Below are 12431 nucleotides of genomic sequence, written 5' to 3'. Positions count from 1 at the left end.
TTATTAGAGCACCTTGGAGACACTTCGGTATAGGGTGGCCACAAACATTGGAGGCTCTTCAAATACAAAAAAGAGTGTCACTAGGGTTCACCTTCCTATTTGGAGCTAATGGCGTTGATGATCTGATGCCAAGATCAATGATTTCAAAGTTACGTAGTGATGACTAATGAACTGAGGCACACTACAAGTTTTGGCATTGAGCAAGATCATTATGCAAAATCTAAACACAATGTTATTTTTTGAAATAAGATAGGATATTGTAGGCCTTGGCATGACCTTCGTTCAACATTTCATTGATAGCCCCCATGAGGTTCGACTTAGGACCCTCGAAAGATCGACCTCCAAATGCACTTAGAGAACTTTGAAAATGCTTCGGTACAGGGTCATTATGAACATTGGAGGCTCTCTGTGGATAGAAAAAGGGTGTCACTAGGGTTCACCTATCCATTCATAGCTAATGAAATTGATGATTTGATACCAAGATTAGTGGTTTCAAATTTGCACAGCGATGCACCAATGAACTAAGGCACACTGCAAATTTTGGCATTGAGTGAGATTGATTGATGTGCCGAATCTAAATGGAATGTGATCTCTCCAAAATGAGATAGTTTATTATAGGCCTTGGCATGACTGTCCTATAGAATTCAACATTTCATCAATAGCCCCCTAGAGCTCCAAGTTATGACCTTCGAAAGATCAACCTCCAAACACGCTTAGAGCACCTTGGAGACTCTTTGATATGAGAAGGTTGTGAACATTAGAGGCTCTCTATAGCCAAAAGGAGGGTGTCACTAGGGTTCACCCACCCATCTAAAGCTAATGGCATTGATGATTCAAAGCCAAGATTAGTGATTTCAAAGTGACACAGTAATGCACCTATGAACTAAGGCACACTACAAGTTTTGGCATCAAACAAGATCACTGTGCCAAATCTAAATGGAATGTGATCTTTGCAAAATGAGATAGGTCATTGTAGGCCTCAACATGAATGTCTTGTCTCATTGGATATTTCACTAATAGCCCCCATGACCTCTGAGTTAGGATCCTCAGAAGATCAACCTCCAAATGTACTTAGAACACCTTGGAGACTCTTTGGTATAGGGCAACCGTGAATGATGGAGGCTCTCCATGGCTAGAACAAGGGTGTCACTAGGGTTAGTATTAAGTAAAAATGTTATTTTAGCTCCCTCAAGGTTTTGGCATTGGAAACAATGCAAGTTTGGTGTTAGTATTAATTAGAATCATCATATTCTAGGTCCCTCCACATTAATTACATTAACTAAAAACATCCATGTTTCTTACATTAAATCAACAAGTTTACATTTACAATATCTCAAGTGTTTCATCATTATTACATCAATACACAAGTACCAAAAATCATATTGTCAAAAATAGAATAAATTTTTCTTCATTTTGCTCCTTATTTAGTTTTTATCTTCATGCATGAGTACTCTTCATGATGTACCTACATTCCAATATCATAAAAAATATTAGTAAATAATCATATTAAACAAGATAATCATTAGGAACAAAAGAACATAAGAAGTAAATATACCTAGTCAAGTGTTCCTATAGGGTCCTCTCTATGTATTAGGGTCTCCAATAGGGCTTCATGATCAGCATTAGTAATAGTAAAAAATTCTTTTACTTTTGGTCTTCCTTGATGCTTCAAGAAATTTACATTTGTTGCTATAATAAGATATGGATATATGAGAATTGTTTTGTGCTTCTGATAGTCTTTGAATGTAGGAATTACATTCCTTCTAAGTATGTATGTCCATAGCCATGTTCCAGTAACAACTAAACTAGTAGGATATGTGAATCCATTATCATCTTTGATTGATTGTGCAAGATTTTTTTTACCTCCTACAAAATGTGCTAACCAATAATCTAATTTCTCATTACTCCCCTATGGTGAAACCAATGGAAATACATGTCCTAGATGAAGAAGATCTAATAGATGGTCATGTTCAACTAAACTTTCCATGTCATCATTTATGATAGAGGGTATGATAGACAATAGAGTAAGATAATGTGGAGCCCATGTGTCCACCCACTCACTCGACTCACAGTGATCCCAATCACACTGAAAACAACTAGGACAAAATAAAGCTAGCTTTCATGTCCGAATGGTCCATGTACTAGAATCAAAGCTCCAGAATGAATTCTTTTTTTATGAGTCTCAAATAGTAGCACAATCTGATCTAGCACCTATGGACCCTTTCTCAACCAACCAAAAGAACTTGCATACTATTGAATCAAGAGTCCCCCCCTTTAATAATGGTGAACTACACCAATCAACAATGTTACGAGTATCAAGAAGCTCTACTCCTAAAATTTTCAATTACTCCTTAACTAGAACTCTCTTCACACATGCCCCTACTCCAGGGTGTTAGACATAATAACCTGGCCAAAATAACCCTAGACACAATAACCCTACCATAATAACCCAAGGACACAATAACCTAGGGTCGCAATAACCCATGGTCAAAATAACCCATAGACAAAATAAGCCATAGTCATTCTAGATCAAGTTAGTCTACTTAAAAAGGGATTGTGAGGCACCATAGAGGATATTTAGGTCATTTTTAGACCATATATCCATTATATACCCCTCAAATAACCTTAAAACATCTTTAATATGCTTAGATAACTTATAAAATGGTAAATAATTATAAAAATAAAGAAAAATTCATGGGAATAAGCTAAATAAGAGTTATTATGAAAAGATGAAAGTCAAAAGACATTATGAAGAGGCATTAAGAGGATATATAAAGTGGTAAAATTAAGAGCTTAGAGAAGTAACAAAAGGAAGAAGGGGGAGAAGAATGAAGAGTGTGCAGAGTGATAAGAAAAAGAGAAATCAAAATTCATAATTTAAAAAAAAATTATTATTATTATTATAATTTTTTAAATATTATATTAAATTTTTCTAGGGGTTTCTATAAAGTATACAAAAATAAATATACTTTTAGGGAATCAAGAAATTCTTCATAATTTTTAATATATATAATGCCTCTTCAATTTTTAACAAGTCAAAAAAATAAGAAGTTACTCATTTTAAATGGTTACACATATTTGCTTCATTGAGAAGGTGTCAATAAAATGATCTGGCATTGTGCAGAATATTTTACAAATAAATGTTCAAGTCGATGCTATTCTATAAAACAAACAGAATCTGGTGATGTGATTAGCAGTACAAGACATAATCATGCTCCAAAAATTGAGATGATCACTATCAAATAGAAGTTAAATGAAATGAAAGACATGGTGTGCTTGACTCAAGACTCTACAAGAAATATCATTTCTACTACATGTTCTAATATTTCATTACTGGTAGCAAGAGCAATACCATCAACCAATGCATTACCCAAAATGATTCGAAGGAAAAGAATAAGATTTGAAGCACCATCACCAAATCCTTAGATATCACGAGATCTTATCTTACCAATTGAATATACAATTACCAATAGAGGGGAAAAGTTTCTTTATCATGATAGTAATGATGGGAATCATTTTTTAATAGTCACCACCACATAAAATATGCAACTACTAAAATAATTTAAAAATTGGTTTAGTAATGATACATTTAAAATAGTTCCAAGTATTTTTCAGCAGTTGTACACAATTCATGGCTTGAAAAATGATGCAATATTTCCACTCGTCTATATTCTTATGACCAACAAAACAAGATCCACTTATACACACGTACTTGTAAAATTAAAACAACTGCAACATGATCTAAACCCAAAAACTATACTTATTGATTTTGAATTAGGTTTCAAGGGAGCTATTTCTGAAATTTTTCAAAATATCACTATTCGAGGATGTCTTTTCCATTTCTCTCAGTTCTTGTGGAGGAAAGTTCAAGAAGTAGGTCTAGAAACACGTTATAGTGTCAATGAAGTATTTTCATTTGAGATCAAAAGATTGGTTGCATTATCTTTTTTGCCTCAAATATATGTAATCAATGCATTTGAAATACTTCTACAATCTCCTTATTATATAGAACATGAGGAGACTTTGCAACCCATAATTGATTATTTTGAAGACACATGGATTGGAAGACAAATTAGAAGTGGCAATAGATGGTCACCCAAGTTTCCAATCACAATGTGGAACTACTATTCAACTATTCAAGATGATATTCCCAAAACTAATAATTCTATTGAGGGATGGCATAGAGGATTTAGTGAATCGCTTCAATCATCGCATAGCTCAATTTGGAGATTCATCAAAGCAATGAAAAAAGAATAGGGTCACCAAGAGAATAAAATAAAGAAATATATGGCTGGACACACTACACAACCAAGCAAGAAAAAATATCGTGAACTCAAATAAAGACTAAAAAGACTAGTTGATGGTTATGATAATAATAATATTTTAGATTATATAAGAGGCATTGCTCATAATTTGACACTTTAATTGAAATTTTGAATAATTTTTTTTTCTTAGAAATATACTTGTAATTTATAAATTTTGTTTTCCTTTCTCTATAATCTTATGGTGTTATTTTGTCCATGGGTTATTTTGACTCCGGGTTATTTTGGATTGGGTTATTATGACCCTGGGTTATTTTTTCCTTAGGTTATTATGGTTGGGTTATTTTGTCCAAGGTTATTTTGGCCAGGTTATTATGTCCTATAATCGGTATTCTCTAACCCCTTTTGACTCATTTGAACGCATTATATATGTTAGGGGTCCTAGGACCCCTAGAAACATATGATATCATTTAATGGGTCAAAAGGGTTCATAGGGTACCTATGAGCGCATTCAACCCATTCAAACAAATTATGTATCTCCCTAGGGGTCCTAGGACCCCTAAGAACGTATGTTGTCATATAATGGGTTTAGAGGGGTCACAATGTACCTTATGACCCATCTTCATCCATTCAAACACATGATGCATGTCCTTAGGGGTCTTAGTACCCATAGAAACATAAATTGTCATATAATAGGTCGAAAGGGATTATAGGGTACCTTATGACCCCTTTGTATCGATCCAAACACATTATGTATGTCCCTAGTGGTCCTAGTACACCTAAAAACATATTTTATCATATAATGCATTGAAAGGGTTCATAGGGTACTCTCTGGCCCCTTTCGACTCATTTGAACACATGATATATGTTCTTCGATGTCCTAAGAACCCTATGAGCATATGTTATTGTTTAATGGGTCAAAAGGGGTCATAGTGTACCATAAGACCCCTTTTAACCCATTCAAATACATAATGTATGTCCTTATCATTTAATGTGTCAAAAGGGGTCATAGGGTACCATAAGGACCCTTTTGACCCATTCAAATAGATAATGTATGTCCCTAGGGGTCCTGGGATCCCTAGGAACATATGTTATCATATAATGGGTTGAAATGGGTTATAGGGTACTCCATGACCCTTTTTTATCTATTCAAACATATGAAATATCTTCCTAGGGGTCCTAGGATCCCTAAGAACATATGTTATCATTTAATGGATCAAAAGGGATCATAGGGAAACCTATGACTCCATTTGACCCATTCAAACATGTGATGTATGTCCCCAGGGGTCCTAAGATCCATAGGAAGATATGTTGTCATACAATGGGTCATGAGGGGTCAAAGCATACCATATGAACCCTTTAGATCCATTCAAAAACATGATGTATGTCCTTAGAGGTAATATATGTTATCAGACAATGGGTCGAAAGGGGTCCTATGGTACTTTATGGCCCTTTTTGACTCATTTGAACACATGATAAATGTTCCTAGGATGCCTAGGAACATATGTTCTCATTTAATGGGTCAAAATGGGTCATAGGGCACCTTATAACCCAAGTCAACCCATTCAAACACATGATGTATGTCCCTAGGGATCTTAGGAGCCCTAGGAACATATGTTGTCATATAATCAATCGAAATGGGTTATAGGGTACTCTTTAACCCCTTTCAACTCATTTGAGCACATGACATATGTTCCAAGGGGTCCTAGGACCCTTAGGAACATATGTTATCACTTAATAGGCCAAAAGGGGTCATAGGGCACCCTATGACCCCATTTGATTCATTCAAAGACACGTGATGTAAGTCCCTAGGGGTCCTAAGGCACCTAATAACATATGTTGTTAGATAATAGGTTGAGAGGGGTCATAATGTACCCTATGACCCCAATCTGATCCATTCAAATGCATCATGTGTGTCCTTAGGGGTTCTAGTACCCCTAGGAACATATGTTATCATTTAATGGGTCAAAAAGGGGTCCTAGAGTACTCTATGACCCCTTTTCAACTCATTTGAACACATGATATATGTTCTTAGGAGTCCTAGGAACATATGTTCTCATTTAATAGTTCAAAAGGGGTCTTAGAGTACTCTATGACCTATTTTGACTCATATAAACAATTATAAGATGTCCCTATGGGTCCTAGGACCCCTAAGGTTATATGTTATCATGAAATATGTTGATAGGGATCATAGGTTATCCTAGGACCCCTAGGGATATATGTTGTCATGAAATGTGTTGAAAAGGTTTATAGGTTATCCTATCACCCCTTTTGACCAATACAAACAATTATAATATTTCCATAAGGATCTTAGTGTCCTAGGTTATCATGAAATGTGTCAAATGAGGTCATAGGTTATCTTATGACCCCCTTTTGACCCATTGAAACAAACAAAATAGGTCCCAAGAGGTGCATATGTTGTCATGAAATATGTTTAAAATGGCCATAGATTATCCTATGACCCCTTTCAACCCATATGAACAATTACAATATATCCCTAGTGGTCCTAGGACCCCTAAGGACCAATGTTGTAATGAAATATGTTGAAAGGGATCATACATTATCCTATCACCCCTTTCGACCCATTTGGAAAAATGAAATAGGTCCCTAGTGGTCTCAAGACCCCTAGGGACATGCATTGTCATGAAATATGTTGAAAGGGGTCATAGGTTATCCTATGACCCCTTTCAACCCATATAAATGATTAAAATGTGTCCTTATGGGTCTTAGGAACCCTATGGACATATTTTGTAATGAAACATGTTGAAAGGGATCATAAGTTATCCTATGACTCTTTTTGACCCATTCAAACAAATAAAATAGGTCCCTAGGGTTCCTAGGACCTCTAGAGACATATGTTGTCATGAAATGTGTCAAAAGGGGTTATTGGTTATCTTATGACCTCTTTCTACCTATTTAAACAAATGATCTAGGTCCCTAGAGTCCTAGGATCCCTAAGGACATATGTTATCATGAAATGTGTCAAAAGTGACCATAGCTTATTGTATGATGCCTTTCAATCTATTTGAACAAATGTACTAGGTCCTTAGAGGTCTAGGAACTCTAGGGAGATATGCTAGAATTAAATGCATCAAAAGGCATCATAGGTTATCTTGTGACCCCTTTTGACCCATTTGAACAAATGAATTAGGCCCCTAGGGGTTGTAGGACCCCTACGGACATGTGTTGTCATGAAATGCATCAAAAGCAGTCATAGGCAATCCTATGACCCCTTTCAACCCATTCAAACAAATAAAATAGGTCCCTTGGCGTCCTAAGACCTTGAAAGACATATGTTTTCATGAAATAAGTCAAAAGGGATCATATTGTACTTTATAAACCCTTTTGACTCATTCAAATACATGATATATGTTCCTAGTGGTCCTAAGACCCTTAGGAACATATGTTATCATTTAATGTTAAAAGTAGGAATTACTGAGAAGGGGGGCTGAATTAGTAATCTACAAACTTTAGTCGCCAACTAGATATTATTTGTTACTTTAAGCCATACATAACAAAATAATAAAGTAATGTTGAATAGTAACAATAATCGTGCACAAAGATAACTCATAACACCATATTTTGTTAACTAGGCAAACCCTAGCCACAGGAAAACCCCGGTGGGGATGATACACACTAGATAATATGCTAATATATAAATTCCTTGTTAGAGGATGGACCCTATTAGGATTCAATAAGAAAATTTAGTATAGAGAGTCCTTATTAGGAGACTTTGAACCCCTATTAGGAGATTCCAACCCTATTAGGAGCTGTGCCAACCCTATTAGGAGTTGTAGTACAGTAGATGCAAGATGAGCCCACTACCCAAACATGCACTTTCAATTACAAGAAGAGCTCACTACCCAAATAAGTAATTAGACTTCTGGAATAGGTACTGTAACTTCTTTCTCGACTAATCTTTGATCTTAAAATCAATCTCAGATCACAAAATAGCTTTACAAAACTTCACATATATCACTTTCACAAAAGTTCACATACAATCGCTCAACACAATAACTACATCACTCATCTTATCGCAAGATGTCCTTTGCATAAATACCATGCCTTTTCATAAAGTGTTGCTAGGTTTTCTAAGACCACAATACACTTTTCCAACTTAGAGTAAACATCTAGGATGTTGGCCCTAATAGGACAAGTAATTATTTTGTAATCAAAATAATTCCTTTCCTTTAATTCTATTGTCCTATTTCATTGCTAAAATACGAATATCTATTTTCTATATAGTTTTCACTGACTTCCAAGGTCATACGCATCATCATCAACATGTATACTATCTCCATCTAACTTCACTAGTCATAGTACGACGTCAGTAACAATTTATAAACAAAACAATATATTGTTGTATACAAAATTCCATAAACAATTTATGAGCACCAAAAGCTAAGTATCTTTATTTTTGAGGTTTCCTATAAGAATGTACATCATGTGTTTCCATAAATGACAACAATTACCTATCTTCATTAGCTAATGGTCAACAATCTCCCCTTTAGCATTAATGGCAATAAAATAGGGAAAACTGGCTAAGTATCAAAAACTTAAAATAATTAACACATTAACATTACATCTATTACAACTTGTCCATCTTACATATGCTCCCCCTTAAAATATGCTTTAAAATATCATTTTCTCCACTTTACCTAATTTATAATTTTCTATTGTACTTATCCCCCTTTGACATCAATGACAAAGGTTAGGATGTGAAAAATTGTCCATCTATTGTCAAAATTTCTATAAATATTTGCCTTAGACTGATAGTATCTTCATGCAATCATCAAAATTTTCCTTAAGATTGCTCATACCTTTAGTCCATGTATCTTTGGTTGATTCAGTAGAGGTGAGAATTGCACATAAGGCATATGATGTAATCTCAACTGCATTAAGGTCAAAGTATAAAAAGTTAGAATAAGTGTCCTTGGCCTTGACACATTCCTCCAACTATTTCTCAACAATTGATATTTTTCAGGCAATAGACTCTCTGAAATTTAATACTCTCTTCAAAATTTATTCCTTCCAAAGTTCTATTTTCCTAATATCATTATGAATACTAGTCACTTGCCCTTCAAAATCATCAATCTTACTAGTAGGATGTTGTAATTGACTAGATAGAGCCTCTAGCTCACTCATCTTTCCTTTAATCTTATTGTCAATGTCCTTGGTCAACTTGTGAGATAGAGTACACTTAATGTATAGTATGTTTCCATCCTATTGATACTTCCAAAGTTCCTTGATACAAGTATCAAGACTTAACAAATCATTCTTAATATTTTGACAAATGATGTTAAACAAGTTAGCATCATGTGAGATTTGTACCTTTGTTTCTATAGAATTCAACATATTAGTGAATTCTTCATCAAAATAATTTAGCACTCTCTATGCCCTCTATTCTAGATCTACTTCTATGTGTTGCACTACTAGAGTACTATGTAATATATATGTAACCTCCATCATGATTCTTTGTAGGCTCTTTACTGTCTTGTTCTTTTGAATAAGCTTGATAAAAGTGAGATCAAGTCAGTTTCATCATCATCATCAGTTGTCATGCTAGCAAGTGAAAATGGAGTAGATGAACTAGAAGGTTTACTGTCATCCTCCGTTTGCTTCTTTACAGTTGCCTCTTTTACTCTTCTTTCTTCTTCCTCTTTCTTTTCTCTTTCCTTTCTTTATTTTTCTCTCTTCTCTTCCTCTTCCAATCTTTTCTTCTTGTCTTCCTCTAGTTTCTTTCTTATTTCTTCTTTAACTACTCTTTTCTTTTCTTCCTCTACTTTTCTTTTCATCTCATCTTCAATCAATTTCTACTGGGCCTCTTTTGTTTTCCTTTCCTCTTTTTCTAGTAGCCTTTTCTCCTATTAAATTTGTCTCAATTGTTCTTCAATATCCTTGGGGTGAGGTTCATTCTATTTGAAACCTTAAAATGGGTTAGTATCATCAATGTTAATGGTAACATTAGTCTAATCTATTTGCATTGTGTATCCTCTCATTGACACTTCTGAGGTTTTGGGTGTCGGTGAAGATGTTACCTTAGACTCTGTCATCATCTAACTTATTGTTGTCATAGTTTCACTTCTTACCTTATCCTTCTCACCCACCATAAATAGGAATAGTCTCACCTTGTTTCTCAAGTAAGGTGCTAGATTGTTCAATAATCTCTTAATTTCTTCTTCCTCATCAATCTTGCATATGTTTCTTAACATATACTTCTGAAGTCCTATGTCCTATTCTCTAGTTGGTGCCTTCTTTTCTATGAGTTTTTCATAGACCTTTTGGTTTATTGTGCCTTCAATATCTTTTAGTTTTAGATTATTAGCTATAATGTATCTCACAGTAGAGATATGAATCTGATCTTTCTCAAAGTTGTTATACAAATCATAGAATTTGTTCATCTACACAAAGTTTCCTTCATTAGCAATAGCTGAGTTTATCTTCTCTATCTTCAACTTCTAGGGTTGTCAAGATTTTCTTGCTTACTACTTAGAAGTTGATAGCTTCTCTTTCTATTTGACTTCTTCTTCTTCTTCTTCTTCACTAGACTTACCAATTGTCAACAATGTCTTTTGTCTCTTTCCTAGTCCAGTGGCTTGTTGCTTGACCTTTTTAGTCTTTGTGGTCATAGCTTCCACTAATCTCTCAAATTTTCTCTTTGGCTCACTTGTCTAAACATCTAACACTGTAGCATAAGGAATTCTATATTCTGAAGATGTCACTACAATAGACATTGATAAAGGTTTCACATTCAGTATACCTTGCTTCATAGTTTTCCTGACAGCTTGTGACTCACTCTTAGTCATACCAGCTTTTGATAAAGCTTTCTTCATTATAGTTTCTATTTTCTTGTGAGATGCCTTCTCTAAGGATTCCTGATGAGCTAACTAGGTAATCTCATCATAGGTTCCAAATCTGTATTCGGCTTTTTCCCTCTCTAATTTCAACAATAAATACATATATCCAAGAAATCATCACTCAATTCATAACCTAAGAGATCAAGAAATGTTTCCTGAGGTTATACCGCTTGAAAATAAATAAAATCTATATCAATCATAACACAAATTTCTTGCTTAAATCTATCTGCAATTGTAGGTGCAATTCTAAATCTTTTCCTTATTTTATTTTGAAATATTTTCATTGTCAATTTTTCCACTATCCAATATCTTATCTATTGGATGTTTTCTACATACATCTATGATTTTCTCCATTGTACACCTCTCACTACTCATAATCTCTATGACTAAAAAATATGGAAATCTCTAAAGTTTTGGAAATACAAAGGGGAAATGTATACTTTTGAGAGGGGGGGAGAATCATAAGTACTAATCTCTAACCAAAAAAACTTTTAACTATAAAACAATGCATGCATAGACATATTGAAATAACATGTAAAGTAAATGCATCCACATAAACATTTGACACCAAATATGATTACCCAGAAACCCTCCAATGAGAAGGTAAAATTGGGGTGGGGATGACACCCACAATTCTTCACTACTGAAACAATAAAGTTCACCTATTAAGGTTACATGGTTTGATCATTCTCATGATCTGCCCTATGAAAGGCCTTCCCTATTAAAGGCTTACAAAGGATTATTAGATCCTACCCTATTAAAGGATTTTAAAACCCTATTAAAAGTGTGCCTAGCTAAAGGACTTTAGAACACTCACTTGGAATGTCACATTGTTAAAGGATTTTACAATGACTTTTAACTCAACCTTAATACGAAGGATTTCATCCTACTAATACAGTTGTTAGAAAGTATAGTAGAATGTTTGATCTCATACACTTACAATCTAGTATTGCTGATTTTAGATCCCAATTTAGTCCATCTTGATCCTTTTAGATCTGATATGAAATTATTGTATCCTTGATCCTCTATTTCGCAAACTAAATCTACAATTATATCCTTCTTCTAAGTCACCTTGAATGTATATTAATTAATTCATGCCTTTTCACTTCCTTCAAATCTTTGCTAGCATCATCTCCTTGCATGCATTCTCTAATGCTCTCTCTCACATACTAAATTATGGGGCTTCATCTCCCTTTAAAAAGACTTTGGTGGCTTAGGGTTAGGTATGAATCTACGATTGAGATTCATCCTTTTTTCCCACTCAATTCCTTCCATTTTTCTAATTGGTTGCATGTTGATCACATAGGGAATC

This window comes from Cupressus sempervirens, chromosome 8, assembly GCF_028749045.1.
Source record: "Cupressus sempervirens isolate cs-2001-9-10 chromosome 8, ASM2874904v1, whole genome shotgun sequence".
Classification (NCBI taxonomy): Eukaryota; Viridiplantae; Streptophyta; class Pinopsida; order Cupressales; family Cupressaceae; genus Cupressus; species Cupressus sempervirens.
The sequence above is the reverse complement of the archived record's forward strand: the minus strand, read 5'-3'. Positions refer to the sequence as shown.